This window comes from Moschus berezovskii, chromosome 2 (genome assembly GCF_049115385.1).
Source record: "Moschus berezovskii isolate FMDL1 chromosome 2, NW_MosBer_1.0, whole genome shotgun sequence".
In the NCBI taxonomy this organism is placed as follows: Eukaryota; Metazoa; Chordata; class Mammalia; order Artiodactyla; family Moschidae; genus Moschus; species Moschus berezovskii.
In genome coordinates, this window is record NC_142461.1 from 20,182,788 (window position 1) to 20,203,600 (window position 20,813).

Here is a 20,813-nt window from a genome sequence, read left to right on the forward strand (position 1 = left end):
CTCCAGGCAAGAATACTGAAGTGGGTTGCTGTTCCCTTCTCCAGGAGATCTTCCCACCCAGGGACTGAACCTGGATCTCCCACATTGCAGGAAGATTCTTCACCATCTGAGTCACCAGGGAAGCCCAGAGATGATAATTATCTGTTATTGAAAAGAAACTGTTTAACCACTATATAATAAATTTCTATTTATTTTTGTATTATTTGCTTAGGAAAAAAGTGATGCTTTCCAAGCAAGATTACATTCCAGTTTAAGCTCAAAATTCTCTCACGTTGGGCAACACTTTACCCTCTCACCCATGAATACTATTAGTCATGCAGAGAATAAATATGCCATAATTGTAATCGCTGTTGCTAGAAATACTCTCAGAAAGGGAACTCTTTTTGTGAGCAAAATGTTATGATCAGTGGGTAAATTCATCACAAGCAAAAACAAAGACACAAAAGAGAAACTTAAAGTGCTTTGCAATAAAAATCAATAGAAATGAACATAAAACCATAAAACTCCTAGAAGGTAACACTGGAGAAAATCTTGTACATGGCAACATATTTTACAATCCATCAAATTTTGATAAATTGGACTTTAAAACTTAAAAACTTCTTCTCTGCAAAAGACAAGGGCAAGAGAATGAGAAAGGAGGCCCCAGATATTTGCAAGATTTGTGATAAAGAATTGTTATCCAAAATATACGAAAATTTTTTAATACATTTAGAAAAAAAAAATTTTTAATGGACAAAAGACACTGACAGATACCCCACCAAAGAAGATATACAGATGGCAAATAAGCATATGAAAAGATGCTCCACATAGTAAGTCATCAGAGAAACGCAAATTAAAATAACAAAGAGATACTAGCTGGGGGAAATGGGAAAACTTTCAGCCACTTTGAGCGACAGTTTAGCAGTTTCTTACAAAATTGAACATACTCCTACCGTACAATCCAGCAGTTGTACTCCTTGGTATTTATCCAAAGGAGATGAAAACTCACGTTCGCACAAACACCTGCACGTGGACATTTATAGCCACTTTATTCATAATTGCGAAACTTGGAAGCTAGTCAAAAGTCGTTCAACGGGTAAATGAACAAATAAACTTTGAAACATCCAGGTGATGAATATCATTCAGTGTGAAAAAGAAATGAGTTGTCAAACCTTGGAAAAAACATGGCAGAAATTTAAATGTATACTCCTAAGTGAAAGATGCCAATAGGAAAAGGTCATAAATGTATGATTCTAATGACATGACATTTGGAAAAAGCAATACTGTGAAGGCAGTAAAGAGATGAGTGGTTGTCAGGAGTTGGGGGTGGGGAAGGGAGAGGGATGAAAAGACAGAGCCCAGAGAGTTTTCAGGGCAGTGAAAATATGACGCCATAATAACGGATTAATTTCATTATACATTTGTCCAAACCCATAGAACAAACCCTAGTGTAAACTATGGACTTGAGGGATTACGTGATTTTGATATGTCAATGTAGGTTTGTCACTTGTCACAAATGTGCCATCTGCTGCAGGATGTTGATGGTGGGGAAACCTGACTGGGGCTGGAGAAGGCAGTACATGTGAAATTTCTGCTCCTTCCTCTCAATTTTGCTATGAATCTAAAACTTTAAAAAAAAAAAAGTTTCAATGCAAATAAATCAACAGAACCCTGGTGATTATTTATAATGATAAAGCAGGGGAAGGATAGGTGAGACTTTAGCTGGACACAGATCCCTGATACTGTCAGAAACCCTGGGGGAGACAGCAGACCTAAGAGAACCCAGAATGTGTGAGTTAGAACTTAAAGAACAAAGCAATCACTGCCTTTAACCATGTATGCATGCCTATGGCCTGTGGTTAGTGAACAAGAGTTGAGTGTTCTGCCAATAGTGCAAGCTATATGGTTTACAAGGCAGGACCGGCCACTGACAAGTATGAATTTCATTCAAATAGTATGTTATAATCATCCCTTTTCATCACACAGGCTTCAGAGCAAATAAATATGACTTCCTACAGCTTTCAAACCCTCTCTCTTTTCTTTGGTTTGTGTTCTGAGTTTATGGGTTTGCTTTGTGCTTTACGTGTGACCTTCACTGCTTTGAGGATCTCAAGGAGCTGAATCCCAAGGGGAGAACCTCCATAACGACCTGGAAGACCTCACACCGAGGAGAAACATTTAAGAATAGACTTAAAAGAATTCCAGCATGGGAAAGGAGGAAGGAGACCTACAGATAGCCTAGCAAAACCTTTGCTTTTAGTGGTTTTTCAAGTGGTCATGTATGAATGTGAGAGTTGTACCATAGAAAAGTCTGAGCACCAAAGAATTGATGCTTTTGAGTTGTGGTGCTAGAGAATACTCTTGAGAGTCCTGATGCTGAAGCTGAGGCTCCACTACTTTGGCCACCTGATGTGAAGAGCCAACTCACTGGAAAAGACCCTGATGCTGGGAAAGATTGAGAGCAGGAGGAGAAGGGGGCGACAGAGGATGAGACAGTGGATGGCATCACTGACTCAATGGGCATGCGTGTGTGCTAAGTCCCTTCAGTGGTGCCTGACTCTTTGTGACCCCATGTATTGTGGCCCACCAGGCGCCTCTGTCCATAGGATTCTCCAGGCAAGAATACTGAAGTGGGTTGCCATTTCCTTCTCCAGGAGATCTTCCTGACCCAGGGATCTAAACTGTGTCTCTTACATCTCCTGCATTGACAGGCTGGTTCTTTACCACTAAGTGCCACCAGGGAAGCCCCAGAGTTTGAGTAAACTCAGGGAGATAGTAAAGGACAGGGAAGCCTGGCGTGCTGCAGTCCACGGGGTCACAAAGAGTTGGACACAACTGAGGGACTAAACAACAAATAGTGGGGAGCCCAGGGTTAAAGAAGGCAAGTGACTGGCCCTGAGTTAGTCACCTTGTTGGAGTACACCCCTACCTGCTGCCATTCAGATCAGTCCTGGAATAACTACATTCACCTATTTCTTAAATTTCTTTTTTTAATATTTATTTATTTATTTGGCTGTGTTGGGTCTTCACAGTGGCACGTTGGACCTTCTGTCTTCATTGGGGCCTGCAGGAGCTTTAGCTGTGGCATGCAGAGTGTGTCCACATTCCTCAAGCATTCCAGCACGTTCTCTAGGACTGTTTCTGATGCGGAGGAAATTAACACTCCTCCAAAATCCAGCAGCCTTTCTCTTCATTTGAAGCGTGCTCCCTGCACAAGTTCTTGCGAGCAAAACAAGGTCCTGTGTTCTTTGACACAGCTCAAAGTTCCATAGACTCATGATCAGTTTGAAAAAGAAGTTCCAGAAATGAGGAAACTCTAAGGAAAACACCTATCTGACAAGGCTGGGCGAAATTATCAGAAGTCATCGTGACAGTGCCAACAATAAAGATACACAAAGTGTGAATTGTAATAAAGAGCTGCTACTCAAGCGAAATGTATTTCTCAGCAAACATTTTGTTTGCTAGCAGGTTGAATTCCTAAAAAATTTTCTTTGACCAAATAACACTTCTTAAAGCTAACACATTTTTTTGGGGGGGTAGCCTTGTCAGCTTTATATTTTGCAAATACTTTCAGATCTTTCAAGGTTTCCCCCTGTACTAAACAAGATCCTCAGAGTCATCCAGTTTGCAAAGGTGGTGTGGTTGGCTGAATACTGGCCCCGAAGATGTTCAGGTCCTAATGCCTAGAACCTGTAACTTTTCATGGCAAAATGGACTTTGCAGATTTGATTAAAGGTTTTGAGATGGGGAATTTATCCCAGAAATCAGGTCAGGCCCTACATGTAATCATAGGGGTCCTTATAAAAGGGAGGATGGGACCTCCCTGGTAATCCAGTGGTTAGGTCTTTGCCTTCCAATGCAGGGGGCACAGTTTCGATCCCTGGTCAGAGAGCTAAGATCCCACATGCCTCACGGCCAGAAAAACCTAAAAACATAAAACAGAAGCATTACTGAGACAAATTCAACAAAGACTTTAAAAAATGGTCCACACACACACACAAAATCTTAAAAAAGAAAAAGGGAGGCAGAGGGAGATTTGACTACAGAGGAAGAAGAAAGCAGTGACAGGAAGAAAGCAGTGAGAGTGGCAGCAAGAGGCTGCAGTGACGCGAAGAAGGAATCCACAAGGCCTCCAGAGACCATCAATAGCAAAGACAGGGAAGTAGATCCTCCCCCCAGAGACTTCTGGAAAACCCTCTCCTGCCCACACCTTGATGGCCACCCAGGGAAGCTGATCTCAGACCTCTGGCTTCCAGAACTGTAAGAGAATCCATGTGTGCTGTTTGAAGCCAGGTGGTTATTTGATACAACAGGAAAACTTGTGCAAGCATGCGTGCTAAAAGCAACTAACCTCCAAACGGTGAGCCAAGGTATGTTTTCTTTTTCAACTGAAATAGAGTTGACTTGCAATATTATATTAGTTTCAGGTGTACAACATGGTGAGTCAATATTTTGATAGCTCAGACTCCATGTAAAGTTACTGTAACATACTGGCTATGTTCCCTGTGCAAAATATTATTGGTTGGCCAAAAAGTTCATTCGGGGTTTTCTGTTACCGCTTATGGAAAAACCTGAATGAACTTTTCAGCCAACCCAATACATCCTTGTACCCTATTTACTATATCCATAGGAGCCTGTATTTCTTAATCCCCTTCTCTCATCTTACCCTTCACTCCACCCCACCCCCTGTTGGTAACCACTAGTTTGTTCTCTGTATTTCTGTGCCTATTTATGTTTTGCTACATTAGTTTCTTTATTTTTTCGGTTCCACATATAAGTGAAAACAAATAGTATTTGTCCTTTCCTGTATGATTCATTTCACTAAGCCTAATACTCCTTGGGTCCATTCATGTTGCTGAAAATGACAATTTCATTCTTTTTTACGACTGAGTAGTATTCCATTGTGATATTTAAAATGCACATATATGCATATATTTCACACTTTTTTTGTCCACTCATCGCTTGATGGACATTTAGATTGCTTTCACCTGAAGATCCAGAAATAGAAACACACTTTCATCAAGCAGGACCTAACAGGAGGAACGAGACCCAGAGGGAATTCCACAAGTTTGCACAGCCTTCAGGGCATATTGCTCACACTGTTTTTTCCATGTGCCCTAAGAAAGTTTCAGGGCCTAAAGAATTTCCAAATTAGTAAATGAGCCCAGAGTATATTGCTATTGATAAACAATAAACCACATAGGAACAATTCCCAAGCCATTCCCTTTAGGTACTAATGAGCAAATGAAAAATATCAATAGTATTCACCAAGAGTGAATCTTGTCATGAACTTCAGCAGAAGAGTGTCACAAAATTGCACTGCTCCCCATCTTATGATTCCACAACTTTCTTTTGAAAGACAATGATCAGACAGTCTCTCCTGGGAGTGAGCCAGTCTGGTCCTGATGCTTTAAGGCAAGGTAGAGTCTGTATTTAACCAATGGGCTCCACTGGTGACTCAGATGGTAAAGACTCTCCCTGCAATGAAAAAGACCCAGGTTTAATCCCTGGATCAGGAAGATCCCCTAAAGAAGGGAATGGCAACCCACTCCACTATTCTGGCCTGGAGAATCCCATGGACAGAAGAGCCTGGCAAGCTACAGTCCATGGGTTTGCAAAGAGCTGGACACGACTGAGCAACTAAACACATATTTAAGCAGGCTGTCACTTCCAGCCCACTCTCTGATTTCCCTGGGCACCCTGGCTTCAAACCCCAGCCATCCTCCTAGCCACGGAAAACAGAACACTCCTATTACGAAGAAAGTGGAAGTATAGCCAGCTGAGTGTTGGTCAGTGGCAGGAGAATTCATCTGACCTCTTTATCCTACTATTTATTAAATAGAAAAAGCTGAGAAGTAAGACTATGAAGAAAGTCAACAATGGTTCAAGGAATTTGTTAGAGAATAATCCACCCGTGAGGGCTTCCCTGGTGGCTCAGCTGGTAAATTATTCACCTGCAGTGCAAAAGACACGGATTCGATCCCTGGGTCAGGAAAACCCTCTGGAAAAGTAAATGGCAACCCACTCCAGTATTCTTGCCTGAGAAATCCCATGGACTGAAGAGTCTGGCAGGCTCGAGTCCATGGGGTCCCAAGGATCAGACACAACTGAGCAATTGAGCATCCTTCTCCCTGCTTCCACCCATGACCCTCCCTCCTTCCCTCTCTTGCAGAAAATGGGTGGGCATACCCTTCACTGCCTCCAGCCTGGACCTGAGACCCTGGAGCCCAGGGGTGCCCTTGGCCCTGGAGATGTGCAGCCTCCATGGAGGAGGAGCTGGTGCCCGCGGAGCTGCCAGACACTGCAGACCTGGTGGAAGCCAACAGGGTGCCTGAGCTGCGCTCCCCTGGTGACTAAACCACCTTCCCTACGAATCAATCAGGGAGATTTCATCACTCTTTCCATTTCCCCATTTCATATGAAAGCTCTTTTGAGGCTTCCCCTGTTGTATCTGAAAACAACAAAGATTAATGTCTTGTAACTGGGGGTAGGAGTGTGAGAGGATGAAAAATTTCGATATATGATGACAGTGTGTATCACCACTGACCCAGCAATCTGCATTTTGTTCCACCCACTTACCCTTTATCTTATTATTATAACATTTAAACAACAGTTCACATGCCACTCCCGGGATAAGCAAAGATTGTCATTTTTCAAAACCAGTGGAGAAACTGGGCCAAGAAGCATTCTGAAACCACAAAGCTTACTTCTAACAAGAGAGAGCTTGCTGTGCTTTACCCATGCTGTCCTGCTCGGCCTTTCATTGCATCAGGCACACAAGAGTGTCTTTCTCTTGAAAGGACCTTCATGTCTAACTGCATCAACCTTCTCCAGTATTCTCGCCTGGAGAATTCCACGGACAGAGGAGCCTGGTGGGCTACAGTCCATGGGGTTGCAAAGAGTCGGATATGACTGAGCGACTCACACTTTCTTTTAGACTTTAACCTGCAGTTTTTCTACCTAAAACTGGTACCCAAATTTGGAGACTGTTTTTTCAACATTGACTTTGCCCCAAGGAAAGAAAGCAATGTATTAGATCTCAGGCAAGCTTTCAATGCAAGAAGAGTCTATGAATATAAGGCAGTGTTCTCTCTGTCCTTCAGCTCCTTCTGTGTGTCTGTGTGTCCTCTGTGTGTGTATTTTTTCTTAAGAACTAGTAAATATGTATATATACATAACATAGATACACATGTTCTGCTGTGCTGTACTTAACTAAGCTCAGTCGTGTTCAACTCTTTGTGACCCCATGGACTGTAGCCGGCTAGGCTCCTCTGTCCATGCAGATTCTCCAGGCAAGAATACTGGAGTGGGTAGCCTATCCCTTCTCCAGGGGAACTTCCTGACCCAGAAACTGAACCAGGGTCTCCTGCATTGCAGGCAGATTCTTTACCAGCTGAGCTACCAGGGAAGCCCATAGAGACACATATTATTTATGTGTCTGTACATACACATATTTAATGATTCTTCAAAAGATTATTCTCAGAACTTATGGTTGCCAGGGGGGAAGGATGAGGAGAAGGGATAGTTAGGGAGTTTGAGGTGGACATGTACACACTGCTCTGTTTCAAACGGATAACCAACAAGTCCTGCTGTGTAGCACAGGGAACTCTGCTCAGTGCTCTGTGGCAGCTGGGATGGGAGGGGAGCTCAGGGGAGAATGGATGCATGTGTATGGATGGCTGAGCGCCTTTACTGCTCCCTGAAGCTGTCACATTGCTTGTTTCAGTTATGCTCCAATACAAAATTAAAATAGTTTTTTAAAAATTGCTCTCAGTAGTCAGTCTGGGGTTATCAACAAGGGGAACAGGCTACTTTCACCCAGATAGCACCGTGGGATTTTAGGGGTCGGCGGCGGGTTATCTCTGCCTGGGCTGAGGTTGTGGCCAAAAGCTGCTGGACAGAGTGAGGGGCTCACAGGAATCCTGAGAAAGTGATCCTTGCCCCTCCATGCACACACTCACCACGGTGGGTTGGCAGCATTATTCTTAGAACTGCAGTCTGTTTTCTGGCAATTCACAGCACCAGCAGTGGAGAAGAATCCATCTCTTATCAGGAATTTGTCTTGGGAATTCCAATCTTGGCAGTCCAGTGGTTAGGACTCAGTGCTTGCACTGTCAAGGGCCTGGGTTCAATCCCTGGTCCGGGAACTAAGATCCCACAAGCTGCATGGCATGGACAGAAAAGAGTTGATCCAAAAGTCAGATGATTAAAAAAAGGATTTTGCTCCTCCTAGAAGGAAAAGGCAACCCACTCCAATATTCTTGCCTGGAGAATCCCAGGGATGGAGGAGCCTGTTGGGCTGCCATCTATGGGGTCACACAGAGTCGGACATGACTGACGCAACGTAGCAGCAGCAGGTCAATTTAATAAATGATTTATAAGCACCTGGTCTCATTGGCATGGTGGAGTCATAGTAATGTACAGTCGTGGCTTCCCACCACTGTTTGGATGAAGACAAAATTCTTCACGTGGCCCCTAACCCTTTGTGGTCCAGCTCCTGGCAACTCCTCCCGCCTCTCTCGCTCAAGCCCCACTTCCACCTCTGTCCTGAAGCCATGTGGTCCGTGAAAAACAAGAACCATCCCAGAAAAAGCCATTGTCCAGTCACTGACTGATGCTGTGCTCAAATCAGGGCAAACCTTTCCTGTAAAGCCCCAGATAGTAAATTTGTTAGCCTTTGCAGGCCATCAGATGTATGTCACAACTACTTGACTCTGTCCTTATAACACAAGAGTCCACGGACAAGCACACGAGTGGGCAGGACTGGGTTCCAGTAGAACTTGATGGCACTTAAATGTAAATTTTGTAAAACTCTCACATTATAAAATGCTACTTTCCCTTGATTCTTTTCCCCAACCAATTAGACATGTAAAAACTGGTCTTAGATCTTGGGTTGAATAAAAGCAGGTGGCAGGTCAGATTTGGGCCTCAGCCATGAGTTTTCAACCCTTGCTCTAAATCACCTACTCTTGCAAAGTCCAGATGAGGTCTTAATATGAACACAAAACAGGTTAATGGCAGCGAACTTCCCTAAGCTACTACCCTGTCAACAGGATAATATCTTAAGCATCAGATGACCTGGAGTCTAACAGAGAAATCACTCACATTATTCACTGATCATCACTGGGGGTTATCATTTCACAAAGAAAGCAAGGCTTCAGTAGTTGTGGCACAATAGCTTAGTTGCTCCATGGCATGTGGGATCCTACCAGACCAGGGATCGAACCCATGTCCCCTGTGTTGGCAGGTGGATTCTTAACCACTGGACCACCAGGGAAGTCCCCTACAACGTCTTCACATGGTCTTTCCTCCTGGTGTGTGTGTGCTCCAATCTCTCCCTAGGACAGGAGTCATGCTAGAGTAGGGTCCACCTCAACGGCTTCATTTAACCGTAATTATCTCTTTAGAGGTTCTATCTCCAAGCATAGTCACGTTCTCAGGTGTTGGGATTAGGACATGAATATATGAATTTTGTAGGGGAGACACAATTCAGCCCAAAACTGCTCTTCATAAGGAATCTACTGGTTATAGCTAGCAGGAAGCTGCTGTACAACACAGGAAGCTCAGTTCAGTGCTCTGTGATGACCTATGACCTAGAGGAGAGGGTTGGGTGGGGAGGAGGGAAGCTTAAGAGGGAGGGGCTATATGTATACTTAGAGCTGATTCACATTGTACAGCAGAAACTGACAATACTGTAAAGCAATTATTCTTCAAATAAAAAATAATTAAAAAAAATTTTTTTAAGCATAAAAAAGAAGAAATTTTTGACGGTCCTCCTTTTGTCCAGATGCAAGAGCCAAAAATGCTGGGGATGATACAGTAAAGGATGAAAGTGGTCATTCTCACAAGTCAGCTGGAACTGACCCTTCCGCTCTAAAAAAGACCTCCTTCATCTAAGTCCGCCCAGAGCGCCCACTTTTCCTGCCTCCCCCAAGAACTCTTACAAGGCTACCCACCCATGTGTCCAAACGTGTTGGCCTGAAATAACCTCTTGGAGTTTTTATGATGGCCGCACGTGGACTCAAGGCGAGGTCATCTCTGGCAGCCCCGCTGTAGCCTCTACACTCCTCCGAGGGATCAGGAGAAATGGAGCTTGTGTCACCGGTGCCGAGGAGCTTCTGAGACAAAAGATGGGGAGAGGGTGGGGGTTGGGGGTGGGATGGAAGGCTGAGGACAAAGGTTGAGTCCCATCCCTTCGCATCCCTGGTTTTCCACCTGATGAAACTCTGCAGCACGAAGACGGGGCTCTTTCTCTCCAAGATCACGTGCACGTTTTCCAAAACGGCCTTCTGTGCACTCGTGACCGCGGTACCCGCACCTTGTCAGGAAGTTCTGAGGCCCGGTGCGAGGGCCTGTTTCCTTTTCCCGTTCTAGAAATACACGAGGATCTTCTCCCAAAAGAAAACGGAAAGACGGGCAAATGGGTCATGTTCCCCCACGAACGGCGCCCTGACTGTAGCCTTTGTGCCTTGCTGCTCTCTCTGCCTGGAATGCTTTCCAACCCAGCCTCCCTCATTTCTGCTTCAAGGTCACGTCCTCCAGGAACCCTGCTCTGACGTCCCCGCGTGGACCCGCCGGGACACACCTCTACTGTTGCACTGCCCGACTGCAACCATCAGGTGGCAGCACAGGGCTGTGTTTGAGAGCCGCTTAGGGGCCAGTTCGGTTCAGTCTCTCAGTCGTGTCCGACTCTTTGAGATCCCATTGACTGCAGCACGCCTGTCCTCCCTCTCCATCACCAACTCCCGGAGCTTACTCAAACTCATGTCCATCGAGTCGGTGATGCCATCCAACCATCTCATTCTCTGTTGTCCCCTTCTACAGCCTTCAATATTTCCCAGCATCAGGGTCTTTTTCAATGAGCCAATTCTTTGCATCAGGTGCCCAAAGTATTGGAGTTTCGGCTTCAGCATCAAGGTCCAAGCGATCTAAATGCAACCACAAGCTCAGCCAACCACTACTAGTTAAATGACTCCCTGAATAAATCAACTAATAAGCCTCTGTACCTCATTTTTCTTTTTCTTTTTTTTTCTTTTTTCTGAAAGATGGACCCAAAACAGTATCTGCTTCATCAAATCCTTGTGTGGATTATATGAGCTAATATGTGAAAAGTGCTCAGAAATCCCATGGTAAATGCTCCATAATAAGTAACTGTTGAATCTTAATTTTCTGTTGAGGTGTCTGCCCCTCCCAAGAGGCTGAGATTAATGTTTCATGTTTAAAGAGAGTCCATTTCACAGGAGCCACTTAATTCTATCCTGGGAGTTTCACATTTTCTAAGTTATTTGCAAACTTTCCTGGTCGATTGTAATTACCCCCTCTCCCCTCCCCTCCTTCCCTCTACCCTCCATAAACTGCTTGGTCAAACACTTTATAATTTTTTTATTTCCTCATCACAGGGGACTTGAGAGCAGCTCTAATCACACCACTCCCCTGCTTCAAAGTCTTATCTGGTTCACCGATGCCCAGAGGGTAAAGTCTGACCACCTCAGCCCAGTTTATGAAGGCCCCACCAGGGTTCTGGGCCAACTCTAGGGAACCATGAGTTTCTTTTGAATCCCCTTTGAAGAAAGAAAGAGGCCAAGTGAAGACAAGAGACCTGAGAGCAAGCAGGTGGAGAAGGAGAGAGGCCAGCCCTTTCCGACTCTAGAACCCGGAGGCACCTTTATTTTTTCACTTTGTCCCATTCTAGGTTGAACAATCTACTACTGCGATGTAAAATTAACATATGCTGAATTAGAGGGGTGGATAGACAGACGTAGACCTTCTGAAAAGCTGAATTGCCTTGTGGTCCATTTCGGTACAGAATTACAGTTATCCAGAAAAATATGACAATTCATATTGAAAAAGAAAAAAAAAAGTGACTCTTCACTGCAATCTCTTAGCAAATTTCAAAGTGGAAAATGAATTAAAGAAGCCAGAGAGGAGCTTCCCTGACAGACCAGTGGCTAACACCCCATGTTGCCAATGCCTAGGTTCGATCCCTGGTTAGGGGACTAGATCCCACTTGCGGCAAAGAATTCTCATTCTGCAATGAAGATCTCGCATGCCTTAAGTAAGACCTGGCTCAGCCAAAATAAAAAGTCAGAGAAATACTTCCAAAAATCTTTATCTTCCAGTGAGGTCCGCATCAGAGTGTGACCGAACTTCTCCTGTCTCCCTCATCTCTCAAAACTCCCCCCAAATTCCCAAAGAACTCAGTTTGGGCTTTCTTCTCTCAGGAGCCACCTATTTTCTTTCCTCATCCTCCCTGTCCTCCAAGTATAAATTGATTTTGTCTTTCTGAACTTCTTTCATTCTCTGCCCTCAGAACTGGCAGGTAAACTCAAAAACTACGAGGTGAGGGGAGGATATCATATTTACTCATGACTTGCTTTTATCTATGTGACGTATGTGACATTTTATCTAAGACACTGTCCACACACATATGTATGTGCCATGCCAATCCCACTGCAGTAAGTTCACCTAGAAATAGGTAGGATGCAAGGGGCTAAGTGCAAGAGAAGAAAGCAAAGCCTCTTCTATGCTCTTTGTTAATGTTTTTAAAAACAATTTTTTATATGGACCATTTTTAAAGTCTTGAATTTGTTACAATATTACTTCTGTTTTATGGTTTGTTTTTTGTTTAGCCACAAGGCATGTAGGATCTTAGGTCTCCCACCAGGGATCAGAACCATACCCTCTGCATTGGAAAGGGAAGTCTTAACCACTGGACCACGAGGGAAGTTCCAAAGTTTGGTTTTAAATGCACATAGAAACACGTATTCACACATATTCAGTAAAATGCCTTACGTTCTTTTGAAAACAGAGAACAGTAGCTATCGACTGTGTTAATCATTTATGAAGCTATTTTCTGATGCTTTACAGCCAATTATGAGACTCCACCCTTTCCCGGTCTGGCACACTTCACTCTCCTGTGCTGGATGCTAAAAGGTTGGATGACTATCTAAGTGTGCCATTCACCCTCACTTTGCATAACTGCCATTCCAGCAAATGAATAGTCTTCATCCTGTCTCTGCAGCCAGCTTTCTTCCCTAGGCCAGAACTTGCGTGCAGACCATCACAGAAGTGCTCCAGCCCCAGAGAGTAACCGCAGCTGATGTTCCTTCAAAGGCAAACTGTTCCCAGCCTAAAGTAAAATGTGACATGAAAGCATACCTGGGACCTGTCACCTTTCATGGATTCACACAGCTTTTAGTAACTGAGTTCTGCTATCAAATGGATCCTGGGTGTAGGTTTTGGAAAAGCAAGGGAACATGTGAGTCACTGGACACAGATGAGCCCTCCCTCTCAAACACCCCCACTAACCTAAGGCAAGAAATGGGGACAGGTGAAGACACCAAGACCAACCATAATCTTCTTCACCAATTGCTCAGGCCAACCCTTCAAAATCCATGTTCTGGATGCCAGCCAACTGCCCCTCATGAATTAGCATCACTGGGATATAGTCCAACAATCAAGCATATACTTATGCACATGGAGGCATCCACGTCTTACACTCCAAAAAGCTGATGGTCTGTATGATTTGCTAAATGTAAGCAGCTCCTTTACTCCTTTTCCATTTGTTCATCTCTATTTTCCTTAGACCTTAATCATAAAGATGAGATCATTATGCAACATTGATCTTAGCTCTTGATTCCTGCTTTTCCAAATATCATTGTCATTGCTGAGTCCACTAAGTTGTGTCCAGCTCTTTGTGACCTCATGGACTGTAGCCCACCAGGCTCCTCGGTCCGTGGGATTTCCCAGGTAAGAATACTGGAGTGGGTTGCCATTTCCTTCTCCAGGGGATCTTCCTGACCTAGGGATTGAAACTGTGTCTCCTGCATTGCTGGTGGGTTCTTTACCACTGAGCCACCCTAGGGAAGACCTGTTATTACAGTCTTGGTCAAAAAAATGTCCAGCAAAAAGAAAGTTGTCCCATGAATGGAGAACATACATGGACAATGTGGTTGTGAAGATATACAAGGAATAAACTGTTTTTTCTAAAGTAACAAAACTTTATGTTTTATTACCAAAAACACTACCAGAAAAGTTATTTTTGTCTACTGTGAAATTTTAAAGTATTTATTTTTCTAACACAATGTATATTTTTATTAGTCAAGTGCCACTTTATTCCACAAGATTTGTTTTTTCAAGTATAGAAATGAGAATGAAGGAATAACTAGGAAAGAAAATATAAAGTAAAGTCAGGAGTGAGTCTCATACAAAAAAAAAAAAAAAAGGGATGCTATGAGGTCTCAATAAAGGATCTTGAAATTTAGGATCAATAGCTCCAAAAGCAGCACTTGCACAAACAATATAAGAAAATATTACAAAGTTGTAATCTGTATTTTTGAGACAGGTCATAGGGTGGGAAAACAAGAGGCAGATGGTTAAACCTCCAACTAGATTTCAAAACTAGAGGCTATGGTGTGTCTTGGGGGGAATTCAGTCAAACAATTTTTCTCAAAAGTCTTTGTTGGCAAGCATGACCTTGAGGGATGGCAAAGTGGTGCAAGAGAAGAACAGTTCTACAGTATATGGGAAAAACATCTACAGTGAAGAATAATTGACACAGACCATCGAGAACACAAAACATCTGAATGTCCACAAACAAAGGCGTGAGTGTGAAGGTCTGCCTCTGGAAATGAGAGGAAATCGTTAGTGGTGCAGTCATCTCGTCCAGTCTCACCTAGCCTACTTCTCTCTGGCATTATACACAATTTACTACCTTGAAGAATTATTGGATCCATTTTTTCACCATGCATCAAAATAAAATAGGTGGAAGTTTGAGGGGAATGGGCATACAGAAAGGTTTTTCATAAAGTATGTGCTTTTCCTGCAGGAAAAAAAAAAATCTCAGGGTGGATCAGCAGTAACAGCAAAAAAACAAAACCACTTTCTTGGCTGGAGTACAGATGGCTTTTGCTTATTTTCTTTTTTGCTTATTTATGTTCCACTTTATTTCACAGAGGACTTGAGATGGCTTTCAAAAAACATGCAGAAGATAAAGATTTGAAAAGGTAATGGCAAAGGGAAAATATAGGTGTGTAAATCAAAGCCACAAGGAAAGGAGAGATTAATACTGAGAAATATGCATTATTCAGTGCTACTCACCACTAGAGATGATAAAAAGTGACTTAAGGCTTCCTTCCAATCAAAGTCAGGCAGTGAGAGTTATGAAACCCATTTAACATTGCATCCTTAATGTTTAAAGTATATACTTTTGCAAAGTTTTTAGAAGTTTATTCAGAAGATGACTTTTGCATGTAGGGGCACTAGGCTGTAACCCTATCTCAATAAACCAGACTAACTGATTCCATCATGGTCCCCAAAGACAATCATAAACCTGCTCTCTTTCTCATTTTTTAAAGATCTTTTTTGAAATAATTTTATAGTGTGTATATGTATCCATATCAATGTATAGTAATATTGAGACGGTCTTGATGCTATTTAAATTTATATAAATTGTATAATGCTGCATCTTGTTTCATTTACTCATTGTTTCTGAGGTCAATATCCTTGTTGACTAAGCTGACCACAGGTGGTACCCGACTTATGGTTTGATTTATAATTTTCTGACTTTAGGATGGTGTGAAAGCAATATGTACACAGTAGAAATTGTATTTTAATTTTAAACTGTGCTCTTTTCCTTCAGTGCTTTTGTGTGATATCCAGCCCTAGCTCCCAGTCAGCCATACACACAACCATTCTGTTTTCCATGTTCAGTAAAGTAGTCAATCAATTACATGGGATTAGTTCAGTTCAATTCAGTTACTCAGTCATATCTGACTCTCTGCAACCCCATGGACTGCAGGTTGCCAGGCCTCCCTGTTCATCACCAACTCTCAGAGTTTACTCAAACTCATGTCCACTGAGTCGGTGATGCCATCCAACCATCTCATCCTCTTTCGTCCCCTTCTCCTCCTACCTTCAATCTTTCCCAGCATCAGGGTCTTTTCAAATGAGTCAGTTCTTTGCATTAGGTGGCCAAAGTATTGGAGTTTCAGCTTCAGCATCAGTCCTTCCAATGAATATTCAGGATTGATTTCCTTTAGGATGGACTAGTCGGATCTCCTTGCTGTCCAAGGGACTCTCAAGAGTCTTCTCCAACACCACAGTTCAAAAACATTACATGGGATAGTCCACACTTTATTATACAATAGGCTTTGGGTTTTCCCAGCTGTAGGCTAATCAAGAGTTATGACCATGTTTAAGGTAAGCTAGGTAAGCTATGATGTTCAGTAAGTCAGAGGCATTAAATGTATTCCAATTTTTGATATCTTCAGCTTATGATAGATTTGCCAGGATATAATTTAATATAGAATCTGCATTTATAACTGCTATATCAGAATCTATAATATGAGATTATTGTTGGTGTTCCAGCATTCAGTCAAGTGCGACTCTCTGTGACCCCATGAACTGAGCACGCCGGGCTTCCCCGTCCTTCACTATCTCCCCGAGCTTGCTCAAACTCACATCCATTGAGTCAGTGATGCCATCCAACCATCTCATCCTCGGTCTCATCCCTTCTCCTGCCTTCAATCTTTCCCAGCATCAGGGTCTTTTCCAATGAGTCAGTTCTTTGCATCAGCTGGCCAAAGTCCTGGCACTTCAGCTTCAGCATCAGTCCTTCCAGTGAATATTCAGGGTTGATTTCCTTTAAGATTGACTGGTTGGATCTCCTTGCAGTCCAAGGGACTCTCAAGAGTCTTCTCCAACACCACAGTTTGAAAGCACTGAACCTTCTTTACATCCAGTTCTCACATCTATACATGACTACTGGAATTTATTTACTTAGGAATTTTTCATTCAAATTGTGCCATTGTACCTAATGCTGCAATAAATACCTCTGTACATATTTTCTTGTATAAATTTAGAAGTTATTTTGAAACAGGAACTTAAAAGTTTAATTGCTGATTTGGACTGTATGCTCAAGTGAAAAGATACTGCCAAGTTGCGTTCCAGAATGGGGTGTCATCAGTTTATACTTCTAACAGTGCATGACAGCTGCTGTTTCCTTGAATCTTTAGTAACTGGAATGTCTCTTCTCTCCCACCTGCATGTACACTCCCTAATCTGAGAGGTTATGGCATATCATTGTAGTTTTAACTTGAATTTCCTTAAGATTGGAAACCATTTTAGTTGAATTTCTTTTTATGTAAATGCTCCATTTGTATAGTTTATTTGCTTTTTTTCTGTTGCATTCTAGGCACTTTTAAATATATATTTGGTTGTGTTTTATATTTACCTTTTAAAAAGCTTTTCAAGTTTTGTTTTGGAATTACATTAGACTGATATATTCGTTTGAAAGAACACAGAAATCCTGACAAAACCATCCTCTTTCCATCCGTGACCCTTGTTTGAAAGAACACAGAAATCCTGACAAAACCATCCTCTTTCCATCCATGACCCTTGTTTGAAAGAACACAGAAATCCTGACAAAACCATCCTCTTTCCATCCGTGACCCTTGCCTATGCCTTCATTAGTTCAGATTTTCCTTTATGCCTTTTAAGTATTTTGTTATTTTTCCTCGATGATTGTATTCCACATTTTCTCTAAATTTATTCTTAGATGCTTATAGCTTTTGTTAGGATAGTAAAATGTGTCCTTACCCTGGGCTTCTCGGGTGGTAAAGAATCCTCCTGCCAGTGCAGGAGATGCAAGAGACACAAGTAAGTTCAATCCCTGGGTTGGGGAGATCCCCTGTAGTAGGAAATGTCAGCCCATTCCAGGATTTTTGCCTTGAAAATTCCATGGACAGAGGACTATGATCCGTGGGGTCACAAAAAGTCAGACATGACTGAGCAACCAAGCACGCATGCATGTCCTACCCTTATTACATTTTTGTTAGTTGTTGTTAGTGTATAAGACATTACTGATTTTTTTTGTCACTTTACAGGAGCATTTCCACCTTATTCAGGGATTGGAGGTTCACTGTGATTACTAGACACAATTATATCATCTACAAATAATGATGATTTGATTTTTCCTTTTGATCCTTATCTCTCTCATATTTTTTTTTCTTGCATTAGTAGAATTGACTCTGTGTGTGTTAGTCACTTAGTTATGTCTGACTCTTTACAACCCCGTGGGCTGTAGCCCACCAGGCTCCTCTGTCCATGGGATTCTCCAGGCAAGAATACTGGAGTGGGTTGCCATTTCCTTCTGCAGGGGATCTTCCCAGCCCAGGGACTGAACCCAGGTCTCCCGCATTGCACACAGATGCTGAGTTACTAGAGAAGCATAGCATTGACTAAGACCTTCATTATTGTGGAACAGAAATGGTGACAACACACACACACGCACACTGCACACAAAACAATGAAAGTGACATCGTATTTTTAAATAGCAAACTGGGACCAAAAATACAATAAAGTAATCTTTTAAATTTTTGAAATAAAAACTCTTTGAATCCATAGTTTTATGCCTAGTTAAATTTTTCATGTAACATAATATTGCAATTCATCACCATCACATTTTTAGTGACACTCAAACTGTCTTGTATTTGGCCAGTGGGAACTTCTCTAAGTTGGTTTCTAAGTTGTCTCAACAGCTTTTTATGAAGTAAATGGTATTTAGGGACCACAATCTATGCCCTAGGAGTAGTCATTGCTAGTAGGCTGAGCAGTATTTTCTAGATCTTCTCAGTAGACAGAGTAGGAAAATTTAAATACATTGTTAGTTCATATAAATAGTTCTCATTCAAAATCAAGACTACAGAGTCTTTACCAGCTGTACTTAGCTCACATCCGCATCCTCTTCCTTCTACACCAAAATCCCATTCACCAGTTAACAGCAGCATACGTGCTCACTTGTTTCACCCCATAGAATATACACAACAGTCTCAGTCTAACAATTCCAAACAACCCCCCAAAATCGGGTCACCAAGCAGCAGTTTTGTCTGTTTCTTTAGTTCCCTTGTCCGCTTTTGTAGTTCTTTTGTTCTTAGCGTGTATTTCACTAGAGACGCACAAGTCAAATTAAAGTTGCTTGAAATGATTCCTTTGTGGTTATGCTGCCTACTTAGTTCACACTGAAGCACGTTTGTTTCATTTTATTTTCATTTTTATAGGTTTTCAAATGTGAATGGTGTTGAATAATTATGTAAAATATTCACATGCTTCCAAAGTCAAATGTACAAAACAAGGTACACTTAGAAAAGTGCGACTTCTGTTCCCTCTTTCTTTCTACTGGGAATCAAGTTTTTCACATTTTCATTTACTTTTGACTTTTTGAAAAGGCTAAACAAATACGTACGTTTTCAAAACCCTCTTAGATAAACTTACCAAATTCTTTAAAATACTTAATTCCTTCCTTATGAATCTGTGTTAGAAAATTGAAAAAAAAGAGTAAAAACCACCTTCATTATTTTTTGAGACAAATGTCATATGGATTCCAAACTAAGGATCTTGCCAGAAAAGGAATATGTAGAAACAATTCACTTATAAAATTCGCTAATTCACTATGCTGAAGGAGAAAATTTGGAAGACTACCTTAACTTTTACAGAAAAATTCTTATAAAATTTTAAGCTTGTTTTTGGTCTTTGAGAATATAAAGAATATCAGTTACTACCTGGAAATTTCCAGGTAACTTACAAAAAATATTATATTTCATGAAGAGACTTTGGCTATATTCTAGTTGCTGTCAGAAACAAGACCGGGATACTGAGAAATATTAATAGAACCAATTGATAAATCATTAGATGTAGTAAGAGAGCTCAGAAAAGTGACAGATGTATAACTAAATGGAAGAAACCAAGAGCAGGTCTTTATGTACCACTCAAATGCAGGATACTTAACCCCTGTGTTAATTTCCTAAGATTTCTGTAACAAAGTTCCACAAACTGGGTGAGTGAAAACAACAGAAATGTATTTTTTCACAATTCCAGGGGTCAGAGGAAGAGGTTCAATCCCTGGGTTGGGAAGATCCACGGAAGAAGGGAAACGCTACCCACTCTGGTATTCTGGCCAGGAGAATTCCATGGACTGTAAAGTCCATGGGGTCACAAAGAGTCGAATATGACTGAGAGACTTTCACACTATACACTATCCACACTATGCTTCATAAACACTATTTAATAAATGAACTATTTGTTTTAGAAAATTCCAAAGCACCAGAAAACCACTCCACCCACCACCTTTAAAAACAAAATCAAGGTCAAGAGAGAAGGGACATATGTATACTTACGGCTACCGTATAGCAGTTCAGTTCAGTCACTCAGTCGGACTCTGCAACCCCACGGACTGCAGCACACCAGGCCTCCCTGTCCATCACCAACTCCCAGAGCTTACTCAAACTCACGTTCATTGAGTCGTTGATGCCATCCAACTGTCTCATATTCTATCATCCCCTTCTCCTCCCATCTTAAATCTTTCCCAGCATCAGGGTCTTTTCCAAAGAGTCAGTTCTTCACATCAGGTGGCCAAAGTATTGGAGTTTCAGCTTCAGGATCAGTCCTTCCAGTGAATATTCAGGATTGATTTTATTGGCTTGAAGCTGCCTTTGTTATCACATGGTGTTCTCCCATGGCTGTTTTCTTATAAAGACCTCAGTCCTACTCAATTAGGGGTTCACCCTACTCTGGTATGACCTCACCTCAACTAATTACATCTGCAATGACCCTGTTTCTAAGTCAGGCCACATTCTGAGGTCCTGGAGGTTAGGATTTCAACATGTGAATTTTTGATGAGGGAGGGCATCATTGAAATCTGGAGCACAATGTAGCAAGTGCCTGAAGAGCAGGCAAGGCAAGAGGCTACGGACAAGAGACAAGAGTGATGCCTTGACTCCCAGCACATCATGAAAGGCAGAGACAGCACTTGGAATTGACCTTGTAGATTTGGAGAT

The 20,813-nt window shown here is 42.1% G+C and overlaps 1 long non-coding RNA gene across 1 annotated transcript; it reads right to left on the reverse strand.

Annotated features, from left to right (window-relative positions):
- Positions 1-233: 233 nt before the first annotated feature.
- LOC148778502 (uncharacterized) lies at positions 234-20,474 on the reverse strand. Its single transcript, XR_016039519.1, has 6 exons — positions 20,154-20,474; positions 10,195-10,367; positions 9,936-10,097; positions 7,941-8,141; positions 5,248-5,457; positions 234-3,904 (listed from the first exon to the last, which is right to left on the reverse strand). It is a non-coding gene; the product is annotated as an uncharacterized LOC148778502 (long non-coding RNA).
- Positions 20,475-20,813: the final 339 nt, after the last annotated feature.